Consider the following 12,276-nt stretch of genomic DNA (forward strand, 5'->3'; position numbering starts at 1 on the left):
TGGGATGGCAAATGTCACTGCCAGATCATGTTTCTCCCGTCCTCCTCCTGCTCTCCTTCCCTATTGGCAAACTGCACAGGTGCAGGTCGGGCACTATCTACATTTACAGCTGGGAAACTGACTGGTGGGGACCTGCGGCAGGTGTGCAGGAACTTTTAACGACCAGGTACCCCCCCCCCCCCCGCCGCCCCGCCGCCGCGCCCCAGGCTCTATATCCCCGATTGACCTCTAAAATGTGCACATGAGCGCTTGGGTGCCACGCCCCCATCTCACAGTAGCTGAGGCAGCGGGCGACCCCTGAGTGAAAAATGTCCTTCTCTGTCCTGAGTTGCTCGCAGCCGTGGTGTGGTCCCTAGAACTTGGAACTGGACGATGTGGTGCGTGTTGGGAGCCTTTGTCACCGGTTAGTGAGATCCCCTAGGGAAGATGGGTGTTCCTGCAAAGTTGGTGATCTTGCTGGGGAAGGGAGGTGGGGCGGGGGGACAGATGCGACAAAATCAACATCCGTTTGTTCACCTCCGAGGTTATGGAACCACGGAAGTTTCATTGCTAGTTGGTTAGAGTGCCCTCCTCTGTCTCTGTGTTAAAACAGGTGAGAACGCTCAAAGGACATAATGAAATGACAGTCACAGCTTTAGAGTAATGTGTAGCATCAACTGCTTGTTGCTTTCCAGAAGAACCCCAAGGAGACCTGACAGGCCTCCCGTGGGGAGGAAGTCCCTGCCTGAGGGGTTTCAGAAAAAAAACTTCACTTTGTGTTGCAGTCAAAATGTCAAGGTCTCAGGCTACTCTGGCAGACTCTGGCCATTCTTGCTGGCTGTCCCGCATCTGAACAGCGCCCCCCTATGTCAGAGCAATGAATTCCCTTTTTGTGAGAGGAGCTCCCTTCCCACTAAGGAAGCTGAAAAGCAAACACAGCTTTCTAGCCTCCCTTGCAGCTAGAACCCCCCATTTAAACTCAGCCAACCAAACTCTGAACTGGAAGCTAGTGAGACCGGAAGCACGCCACTTTGCCCACAGGGCAGCCCGCGTGGGCTCTCCACAGCAGCGGTGGGGTCTCTGCCAGATCAGTCTGCCCGAGTGTGCAGGGTCCTGCAGAAGTAATGCCTGCCTGAGTGTGGCTGGCGGGGTAATAATCTGGGTGCGATCATTTATCATTTGAATTTGAACATTTCACCTAAAATCTCATATGGTGTGCTTGAGTGCGATATTGTTATGTTACAGAATTACAAGCTTATGATTTTGTAGTAAAAAGGGGTGCTATGTGTGCTGGACCCTGTATTTGCCAAGCCTGGTTCTTCTGCCCTGCAGACATTGCGGGTTGCTGCCCAATGTCCTTTTAATGAGTTCTTCTTCTGCACAAATGAGCCAGAGACGGTATTGCATACAACTAAGTAGACGACTTGATCACCAGATGCTAACTGAGCAACACTATTGGTAAAACAACTGGGCTGAGCACCCTAGCTGGACGGAACCACCCTATCTTGCACCACCATCCCTTTCTCTCTCTGACTTCCTGCTGCACTGGTCTCGTCCTCAGTTCCTCTCTTTGCACCGTCTGACACAGTCCCCATGAGCTCCACGTGGCTACCAAGCACTAGAAGTGTGGCTAGTCTGAACCGAGATGTGCTCCAAGTATAAAAGATACCAGGTTGCAAAGACTTGGAGCAAAAAAAAAAAAAAAAAATATATATATATATATATATATATATATATAAAATACTGTATTCATAATTTTATGTTGATTAAATGTTGAAGTGACAATATTTTGGATCTCCTGAGAGTGAAATAAAATACAACACTAAAATTAATTTCATCTTTCTCTCCTCGTAATAGCGTGGTTGGTAGAGAAATTTCAATTGCATATGTGGCTCATGTTTGTACTGAACACTCTAAAGCACCAAGCTTTGGCCTTTGACCTAGTTAATCCTAACTGTTAATCAAACTTCAGATATCTGCAGTGTCCTGCCATCAGGGAACCTCGCCCTGACCCCTGGCCTGGGTTTCCTATGTCACTGTGAGCGACACCTAGACCTGCAGAGAATTTTTATTTATAAGAGTTTGTTTGAGGACAGGACACCATATGCTGAGCAGCAAGGCCTCAAATGCTCCCAAGAATAACAGTTTACAGTTTTCTCTATGCATTTGAGATAAGGAGGGAATGTAAGGAAGATTACAGGGGGGTGGGAGAAAGCTAGGCAGGGATGGGATTACAGAATCTTAACGATTCTGTGTTCTCTCAGAGGGAGGTCACACACTGTAAGGAGGGGTCTGGAGAGCGGGTATTTCAAGGGTGTGTTATCCCAGATGCGCAGAATCAATGGACAGGGCTGGCTTAAGGCAAAGATAAGCCTTTGACTAAAGAAGTTACACCCCTGGGGCCTGACATGACCTGCCCAGCTAAGAATTTATAGTCAGATCACCCTGTGAGGTTACTCGCTTTCCATAGAACTCCTTTGTCCACACCTGTAAGCGTGTTCCTTCCTTTTGTAGAACTTACCTGGGTCTGTAATTGGATATTATTTGTTTGGCTATTTGATTAATATTCATCTCCCTGTTAGAGAATAAGCCCCATGAAAGCAGCAACGAGGCTTCTTTTTGCTCCATCACTCTCCCAGAACCTGGCAGACAGCCTGGCACATAGAAAGAGCTCGATATATATGCATCAAATGATTGTGTAAATGAAGTGTATTGTCAATCTCCAAGAATAGGACAGAGAAGTCAGTTTTGCTAAACTGGTTTGACCACAGAGCTCTCAGTGTAGAATTAGAATCACCGGTATCTCAGTCTGGGAAGCACTGGATTAGGGGCTATAACTACAGAGAAAGTTAACTGAGCCTCCGTTTAAGTTTCCATGTGCACTCTAACCTCAGCTCTTCTGTATGCTGAAGGTAGAGGTGGGCTTGTTTGGGGGCAATGGAGGGGTTGTTTTTTATGTTTCTCTTCCCGCGCACATCACAAACTCCAATTCCTTGAATTCTTCTACTTAGAAGACATCTAAAAGAAGCTGAATAATTCTCCTTAATAAAGAGATTTTCATGCAAATTCATTCACACAGTTTTGCATGGTTGTATTTTTTTCTCCTGCAAATACACAGTCACAGTGCAGGTGAAATAGTGGGTTTACCCAGGGATTGGGATAGTTGAAAGGAATTTGCCTGAGAGGCCAGCCAGGCCTGGCACATTTCTGGGGGGAAAGATAGCACAAGGTTATCCACTGACACAGAGCATGAGACCCAGTGTAAGGCTGTCAGGTCCCACTCACACACCCACAAACTCCAGTGGCTCAGCTGAAATGTCATTTTAATTTGCTGTTAGTAATCTTCTCCAACCAGCCCTATACACAAAAGCTAAACGATTGCTGTAAGAGCAGCCTAGAGCCTCGGGATTCGGAGCAGGCCTGGAGATCAGCACCTCCCAGGGAGAGGACGAGAGGAGGGCAGCCAGCGCTGTGAGGAGGAAAGGCAGCTGAGCAAAGCGGGCAGCTCCCCCTGCTGGGGCCCTTTCTCTTGCCCAGCGCGCCTGCACAAAGAGACAGAGAAAAGAGAGGGCGAAGCAAAGGGGCTCATTGCCACACTGAGAAGCGTTTTAAATGTTTCCAGTGACAGAATGGAAGACTAGGTCACCAAATTAAGTCTGTTTTTAAATACTCTAGGAATTTCCAAAGCTCAGTTGCGGGGGGCGGGGGGGGGGACAGGCGAGGGGGGTGACATTTAAACCTGATTTTAAAGGGTCCATTTCCTAGCAAAACGTTACAAAGTACTGGCCCCAGAATTTCTAAATAGACCAATGACCACAAGAAAAGATTGGCAGTGACCAACTCTTCTATCCATACAGACTCCCAAAGTGCCAAACGTATATGGTTCACTGGATAAATTCCCTATACTACCAAACCTTTGTTTAAATCTAATTTTCCCCTATTTCTGTAACTACACCTACTTGGCAGACCATAGACGAATCACACACACACACACACACACACACACAACACAAGCTCACTAAATTAAATTAGTGACCAGCAGACGGGAGGGGTCTTCCAGTTCCGTCTAGCAATCAACTGTGTTTCCCTCCTCCTCCTCCTCCGTCTAGACAACCCTCTTACATCTTCTTCTCTCCTCTCAGACCTGAGACATCTCTCCACCTTCGCTCTCAGCTAGTGACCTGAGTTTTACTATACTGGGAAAGTAAAAGCGATCAGAAGAGAACACCTACAAGCCCCATCCATCACACCCACCCACCCACTCGCACCTGGACCCAAGTCCTCAGCCTCCCCTCCAGTTATTAAGGACGAGCGGTCTGTGCTTCTAAGACCTGACCCCCCCCCCACACACACACACAAACACACCAAATTCCACCCCCCTCACACACGGCCATCGCCCCAAAACGTCCTCCCCTCTGCTGGGTCATTTCCACCAGCAGTCACACACAAGTTACGATTTTGCCATCTGTTGAAAATTTCCATCGACTCCACTTCCTGCCCCAGGCTCCTCTCATTACTATTTCTCTGCTGCCGGAAGCTGGGAGCCATCGCGGCGCCCGCTGATGTGAGCAAGAAAGAACGCGATCTGCCGGGAGATACTGGACAGTGGCCTCCACGTACTCTTCCCTGGTTGGCCGGTCTCCTTCTTTGTACATCTGCAATGATAAAACTCTGCGAAAAGTTTCTCTGAAGCCCTCAGGGGACAATCCACTTGGGAAGGACTGCTGCCATCACCCTGGCCTGTACTCCCAAAGAGACTCTCAGTGGGGCGGAGGGGGAACGTTCTTGGGGCCCCTCCTGCGGGGCTTCAGACCTGCACAGATTCGCAAACAGGGTGAAGTTCAAGGGCATTTCCTCTGCTGCATTGTGCGATGATCACACTTACTATTTTTTAAGAAACACAGACTCTGTACTTCTGAGGTCTTAAATCCTGCCCAGCAGACGCCCGTCCAACAGTGGGATCCCCTCCAGTTTCCTGGGCAGGTTCGTCCTGCCGTGGACACTGGTCAAACCCAGGTGATGAAGGGAACTGGCCACTTGCGGAGACAGCCAGCTCATTCCATGCAGGTCACTGTAAATGCTAGAAGTCCTTTATCTGGGATTAAATGTAATCCTGAAAATCCCTGATATTGATTCTAGCTCTGTTTACACCTTCGAGCAGCGGGAGACCCGAGGTCCAGACAAGGGTTGACAGGAGTCCCTCCTGAGTCTCCTCTGATCCAGGCCAAACACCCCCAGTTTACCTTAGAGCAACGAAATGGCCGTGCGCGTCGACACTGACCGGCTGCGCTTGGAATCACTTCTGCACCACGTTTTACCCAAGTGCCCCGAAGCAAGTCACTCAACACGCTCGTCTTCCTTTTCCTTCCCTACAGGACAAGAACAGAAGTGCCCACTTCGGAGATGCTGGGGCAGACAGGCTCTAAGGCAACCCCTACAACTCCCACCCTGGCCCCATGCTCTTGTGCAAACTTCTCTGCGCAAGTGCAGGTGGGACCTGTGGCGTGCTTGCAACCCAGAGGATACTAGCAAAGGGAACAAGATATGACTTCCATGATTACATTATAGAAGATCCTGACTTCCGTCTTGCTCACAGGTGCTCTCTCCTTGCTGGATTTGACAAAGTAAGCCACCATGTTGGTGAGGCCTATATGGCAAGGGACTGAGGGCCGCCTCTGGCCAACAATTAACTTAGAATTGATCATGGCCTCTGGCTGACAGCCAGTGGGAAACTGAGGCCAGCAAAGACCTGACACTTGCCAGCAACCAGGTGTCGGACACAGATCCTTTCCGAGTCAAGCCTTCAGAAGGGAACCCAGCCCTCGGTCGCAGCCTTGCAGAGACTCCAGCCTTGCCTGGACGCCTGGCGCGCAGAGACTGAAAGGTAATACATGTGCGTTGTTTGAAGCCACTAAGTCGAAGGCGATGTTGTTACACAGCACTTCTCATTTTACCACTCTTCATATGGGATTTCACCAGCACCAACACTGCCGTCTACTGGGCATCACTCCTCTGAGCTCTCCTACTTTATCCCTAATCTTCAAACCATGTCTGAGACCTAGAATTCTTTGTGTTAAAGAATTGCCTTCCCAGACTGACAGCTGTCAGGTGGGGTGGAGGGTGTCGCGGGCCTGGTTGGAAAAGGTGAAGAGATGAAGCAAAAAAAAAAACCCCACAAAAATCAAACCGCAGACCCCGACAACAGTGTGCTGATGGCCAGAGGGAAAGGGGGTGGGAGGAGTTAGCAGAGGGGATGGGAGGATAACTGGTGACTGAACTGAGTGGTGAGGAATCTCAGTAACTAGCCTTTGGAAAAGCTGGGTGGCAAAAGGAGGAAGAAAGGGACAATACACAGAAGTTGAGGGGAGAGAAAGAGATGTTGGAGGGTCTAAGGCAGGCAGAGACCCTCCCCGCCCAGACCCTAACAGTGGAGGCCAGGCGGCGGAGGAGCAAGTTCTGGGAGGGGCGGCGGAGGTGGAGGGGCTCTGAGAAGGCCAAGTGCAGGGTCACTCGGATGGGCTCCTGCAGTAGGAGGCACGTCTTCCTCCCGGAGTGAGAGGGGCCCGGGCACGTGGGGGAAAACCAGCAGGCGCTCTGGATGAGCCCCCGTGACTCAAGCTTCCCGTCTTCCGGGACAGGAGCACCATCTCTCTCTCTTCGCAGATACTTAGATCTTTTGTCTCAGTTTTTCACTCCAAAAAAATAAAATGTGGCCACTGCAGAAATTACCCTGAAGGTAAGAAGGAATAAAAGGGCATTCAGCAATCAGGGAGCAAATATGCTGAATTCTTTCCCCCAAAGAAATAAATGAGCCTTTCCATATGCACACTCAATGCAATGTGTCTGCAAAGGATACCCAAGAAGTGACAAATACAGTGGCTACCTGTGGGGTGAAGGGTGGGGAGGGTGAGACAGATGGGGAAAGGAACAGGAGTGAGATTTTTATTGAATGCCTTTTTTAAGTGTTTTATTTTTAAGATTTTACTTTTTTATTTATTTTTAGAGAGGGAAGGGAGGGAGAAAGAGAGAGGGAAAGAGAGAGAAACATCAATGTGTGGTTGCTGGGGGTCATGGCCTGCAACCCAGGAATGTACCCTGACTGGGAATCGAACCTGCGACACTTTGGTTCTCAGCCGGTGCTCAATCCACTGAGCTATGCCAGCCAGGGCTATTGAATGCCTTTTTATATTACTTTGATTTTGAACCATCTAAATGTCTTATCTGGGGGGTTGTGTGTGTGTGTGTGTGTGTTTCACATTTAAATAATACATATAAAGAGAAAAAACCTGAAAATTTTGTCTAGAGAATTTCACCTGGGCAAAAAGAAAAGAAGTCCCCTTCAGTAGCAAAGAGAAGACAGCAAAAGTTGTACCCTTATGTAGTGAACTTACAAAAAGAAAAACTATATCCACAGCTGAAAGTCTTTCAGTAAGAAAGAGTTTATTAGGCCATTGCTAGCACGAAAGAAGACTGGTCTTGAGGCTTGGAGTTGAAACCGGCACCAGCAGCACAGTAGGGTAGGAAAGACACGTGTGACATCCAAGGGTTTTGCAAGCGTTTTCCTGCATCGTGGAGGGGGAAAAAGAAGCGAACCTTTCCGCAAGGATTTTACATCAGCTACCGACAGAGCAGGTGGAAGGAACGGGGCTCCCTCCTCCTGGGTCAGGCGCAACAGGGCTGAACCATGGTCCAGAGCAGTGTCCCAAAAGCTCCTGTGTGAACAAGACACGGAGGCTCCGGGATTTTGGTGGTGGGTTCGGGGGCACCGGGCTATTCTCTCTGTTGGGTAATCGTGGAAACAGCTGCCTGGAAACTAACCCTCAGTGCCAGCAGTCATACAGGAGGCTGAGCAGTCTTTCCCAGGGCTGGTCCACAGTGATGAACAGGTCGTTTTGTCCCTTTCGCTTTCCTGTCGCTATGATGTTACCTTAGAACCCTCAGAACCTTTTTCTTGTCCTTTCCCCCTTCTCATCCAAATGTTTTGAAGAAAGCATCGCTGAGGAGTGTCTGCGTGGTCTTAATTATGCTCAGATGGTCCTTTTGTACTCACAGCGCTGTCCCGTGTTGCTAGGAAGACTCATTTCCAGGAGGTCCTGTCCCACAGAGGAGAGAAATCCAAGGATTGCCTCAGGTGACAGCATGCCTTCCGTCAGGTGGGGACAGAAAGAGGGTGAGGGAGAGAGAATGACTAGCTAAGCACTGACAAGGACTTTTAAATTGTTTTCTTGAAGAGTAGCTTTTTCTGGAAAGGTACAGGTAGTTCAAACCTGTTGAGTAAACATACTGTTAGTGGGGGCTTCGTTTGTGCATTTACATAATTTAGAACATCTCAGAACTTTTCTTTTTGTCAGTCTTACCAGACAAGCTCTAATGCTCTCGAGGCCTTTGAATGAGAGTTTTCCTTGGTTTGGTATTACAGGATGGGAAAGGTCCCTTGAGGGCACCCACACCTTTCCCTGGGGGCTGAGCTTCAACCTTCTGTCTCCTCTCTCCCCATCCCCCCCACCCCACCCACTCCCCCAGCCCCACACCCCCCCATTCATAATCTCGTCCTTGTAAGGCTTAAATTTCAGCCCAGTTTGGAGGAAATACGAGTTCATGAGATCAAAGTCATATTCACATATCAAGGCAAACTGGAACTTGTCACAAGCGCCCTCTCCCCACAAGAAAATGACGGCAAAAGCGTCACCTGACGTTGAATTGGTGCCACCTAGTGGGCAATAGTGTCACTCCAGAGGAACGACAGGAACGTAGCCTTCAGAAAGGTTTTGTGAATCATTTTAGGGTTGCTTTCCAGGTTCGCCTGTGGCAAAGTTGTAAAATCCAAGGCAAATTTTCCCGTATTTCCACTTTCTCTGGAATTTCCCCCATGACAGGCAGGTGTGATGGGAAGAGACCCAACACTGGAGTCAGATCCTTCTGGCTCTACGGCAAATGCATCCTGTGCTGCCTGCTGGCTGTAGCATCCCGGGCAGGTTACCCAGCCTCCCGGAGGGTCAAGTCCATCCTCTCTGAGACGTAGGTAGTGAAATCTTCCTTACAAAGTCTTTGCGGGCAGTAAGCGAGACGAAGTGTGCATGGCGTTCGGCATACAATAGATGCACCCTAAATATTAGTTCCATCGTCAAGTACAATGTTACTTTCAATACAGAACCGAAAAGGTAAGAAAAGTATTGAGCTCTGGTCCCAGGAAGTATACAGATATAGGGTAGATAAGCTCTGGGTTAGATTCTAGCAGAAAACAGTTTCATGCAGAGAGCTCGCCAGACGAAACTTTAAGGGACTTGAGAGATGTGGGCAAAGTCAAGGGAACTAGTGAGAGCCATGGAGGCACCCAGAGACCAGCAACAACAAAAAGTCATTTCCACGCCCAGGACTGATGGTACAAGCAGGGAAACGGTTATAATGCTCACATACTTATGTGTATTAGAAATATGCTCCCTCCCATTTTATGTTGGTTCTTATGCCTTATATTGCCAGACTCTCTTCCTAGAGACTCCACTCACTTCCAGTTCAGAGCCACGTCCCTCTACTGATTTTATTATTATCCAGTCCCTAGCTTGACCCTAGGACCTTCACAAGTAGGGTACGCACATAAGCAGGGTATGCACATGTTCACTGTACATGTTAACCACCTGTCTCCAAAAGCCCTCTTATGGACTAAGAGGATGTGAACTATATGGGCATCTACTTCACAAGATCTTTAAGAAAATCCTCCGAGTTTTCTCAATGAGAAAACCCAATCAAAATGCTTAAAACTATGCCCAGCTCATAATAAGCGCTATTCAAAATCAAGCATGTTTCTTCCTATCACCTTCCCATCACCATATGTACCAAGCCACCTGCCCCCACCCCCGTGTCCGGGTCCCGTCCTGTCATCAGGGATGTGTGCTGCAGGCTTGCTCAGAGGGCAGCCCCACCCTGCGGCCAACTTATGTCCTACTCTGCTTTTCAGGGACTCAGCTCTTACAGTTATAACTTCTTTCTTGCCGACTCAACTTCTCTTTCTCCACTGGAGGGGTTCGCAGCTGTACAAATATTCCCCAGTATGTCCCATCTTTTAAATTCGTTTCTTATTTACATATGAGAAAGATGGCTTTTCGAATCTATGAGAGAAACAAAGACTGCTGAACAAACTGTGACATTTGGGCAGCCATGAGAAAGAGGTAAAGTTGGATCCACATCTCCGGCTTTACAACAGATGAGTAGCATATAGCAACATGAAAAATAAAACTATAAAGTATCCCCACCCAAATGGGAGAATTAACACAATAATCAGAGTGGAGAAGCCTTCTCTAACACAAAACAATAATAAAAAACACTGAGAAATTTAAAAACATAGAAATAAAACATTTGGAGGCAAAGCAAAAGGCACCCTGCTATCATTCGAATGGCTTTGTTCTGCTCAAACACTGGTGTCCTCTGGGGTTGGCCGAAAACATCCTCTCCCGGCCCCACTCCAAACCCTACCTCTCCTCAAAAACACTTGTCCAAATGCTTATGAATGAAGTTCTCCCTACGGAGATTCATACTTGTCCTTTCAATCCAATACAAAACGCCTCTGCGGGGTGTCACCCATAAAGCTGGTTTCCCATTGTTCTACTCTAAGAGGCAGAGGGGGACTGGCTGTGCTCTGCACTCAGTGAGGAGACGCTGCCAGCACAGTCAGGAAAGACACGTCCAGAAAGGGTTGGCGAGATCACACAGCTACCAAGTTTTACAGCTTACAGCTGTGAAATCCCGTGACTTCTGCTGAAATCTCTTCAATGCACCCGCCACTCTCCATTCTCTTTGCCAAAGAAAGAAAAACAAAAAAAGAAAAGAAAGAAACGAAAAGGAAAGAAAGAACTGAATCAGATCAGTTCAGGCCACCACCGCCTTTTGCCAGCCTCTGGTCTTGCCCCTTGGCATTCCCAAGTGTCTCCCTGCAGAGCGACCCCTCCAAAGGGGAGCCTGTTCAAGTCACCTCAGCCATCCCCCCAAGGGTTTAAATGCTTTCAAACGTCCTTCATCGACTTCATTTCTTTTCTATTTATTTTTACTATACTTTTTCCCTTACCATTTATTCCCTCTATAGCCTCTTCCACCTCCACCCTTCCCTCACCTCTCCTCCCCATCACCACACTGTTGTGCGTGTCCATGAATTCTTTCTTGTTTTTTTGTTTTATTTTGTTTTGTTTTTGTTTTTGTTTTTTTGCTTGATCCCTGCCGAGACCTTCCCCTCCCCCCACCATGGACTCTAAAAGATAAAACTTCTTTACAGACAAATATGATCCTTCAAGATCAGGTTCACCTGTCTCCTGGATCTGTCCCCACTGGCACCCAAAAGCAACCCAAACACCCGCAGTTTCCATAACAGAACTTTCCTGCTGGAAACAACAGTCATTTCCCTCTCATTGTGGTGGCCAGCTAACTGCTTCTGGTCATTCACTGTGCAGCTGCCATGTCACCTGCCCAGGGAAAGCTTCCCCCCCCCCCCCCCCCCCGGTAAGTGCTATAAATAAGGTTCTCAGTGCTCACCCTACTTTAGCAGTTTCACAGCGTGTTCTAATTGATTGTTCACCTCCACATTCCCCATCCTTCCATTGCTACCTACCCTCACCCCGAGACTGTGGGTTCCTGCAGGTTAGGGACTCTCCTAGCACCTGTTATAGCTCAGCATCTAGCACACTGGCAGGCGTACAATATGCGTTCAGCAAATATTCATTGAATGGGTGAATGAACAAAGAAATTGACTGTTAAGAATTAAACCTATTTGTAGTTCCCTATTGTTTTAATAACTAAGATTACTGCACAATAAATATAATACAATAAAAATTTAAATTTACAAACAACAAATTGAAAGATATAGGCATCAAATAAAGTTTAAAGAGCATAAATTTTATAGAAAAATCCCTGAGGCTCGAAAAGATAAACCTTTCCCCTCAAATGGAAATAATCTCAAGTTTCTCATTCTTCTAGTCTAATCCAGTGCTAGCTGATATGAAATCAAATGTGGTATCATGTCTACTTTCCACAATAGACTTGATCTCTCTCTCATCATCAAGAACCGAGTTTGGAGTATGCAGGAGAAGGGGAAAAAAAAGAATAAGTGATGAGGAAGGCACAGGCCAGATTATAGAGGGCTCTTATGCCAATTCTAGGAATTTGGGACCAGAACCACAGAAAAAAACGAAACCTGAAATATGACATGATCATTTTGGCAGCTGTTTTGGCAAAATGACTCCGTCAGAAATGTGGAGGAGATATGAGAGTGCAGAGAAATAAAGGTCTGAGGACCACTTAGAAGACTCTAGC

This window comes from Phyllostomus discolor, chromosome 9, assembly GCF_004126475.2.
Source record: "Phyllostomus discolor isolate MPI-MPIP mPhyDis1 chromosome 9, mPhyDis1.pri.v3, whole genome shotgun sequence".
Classification (NCBI taxonomy): domain Eukaryota; kingdom Metazoa; phylum Chordata; class Mammalia; order Chiroptera; family Phyllostomidae; genus Phyllostomus; species Phyllostomus discolor.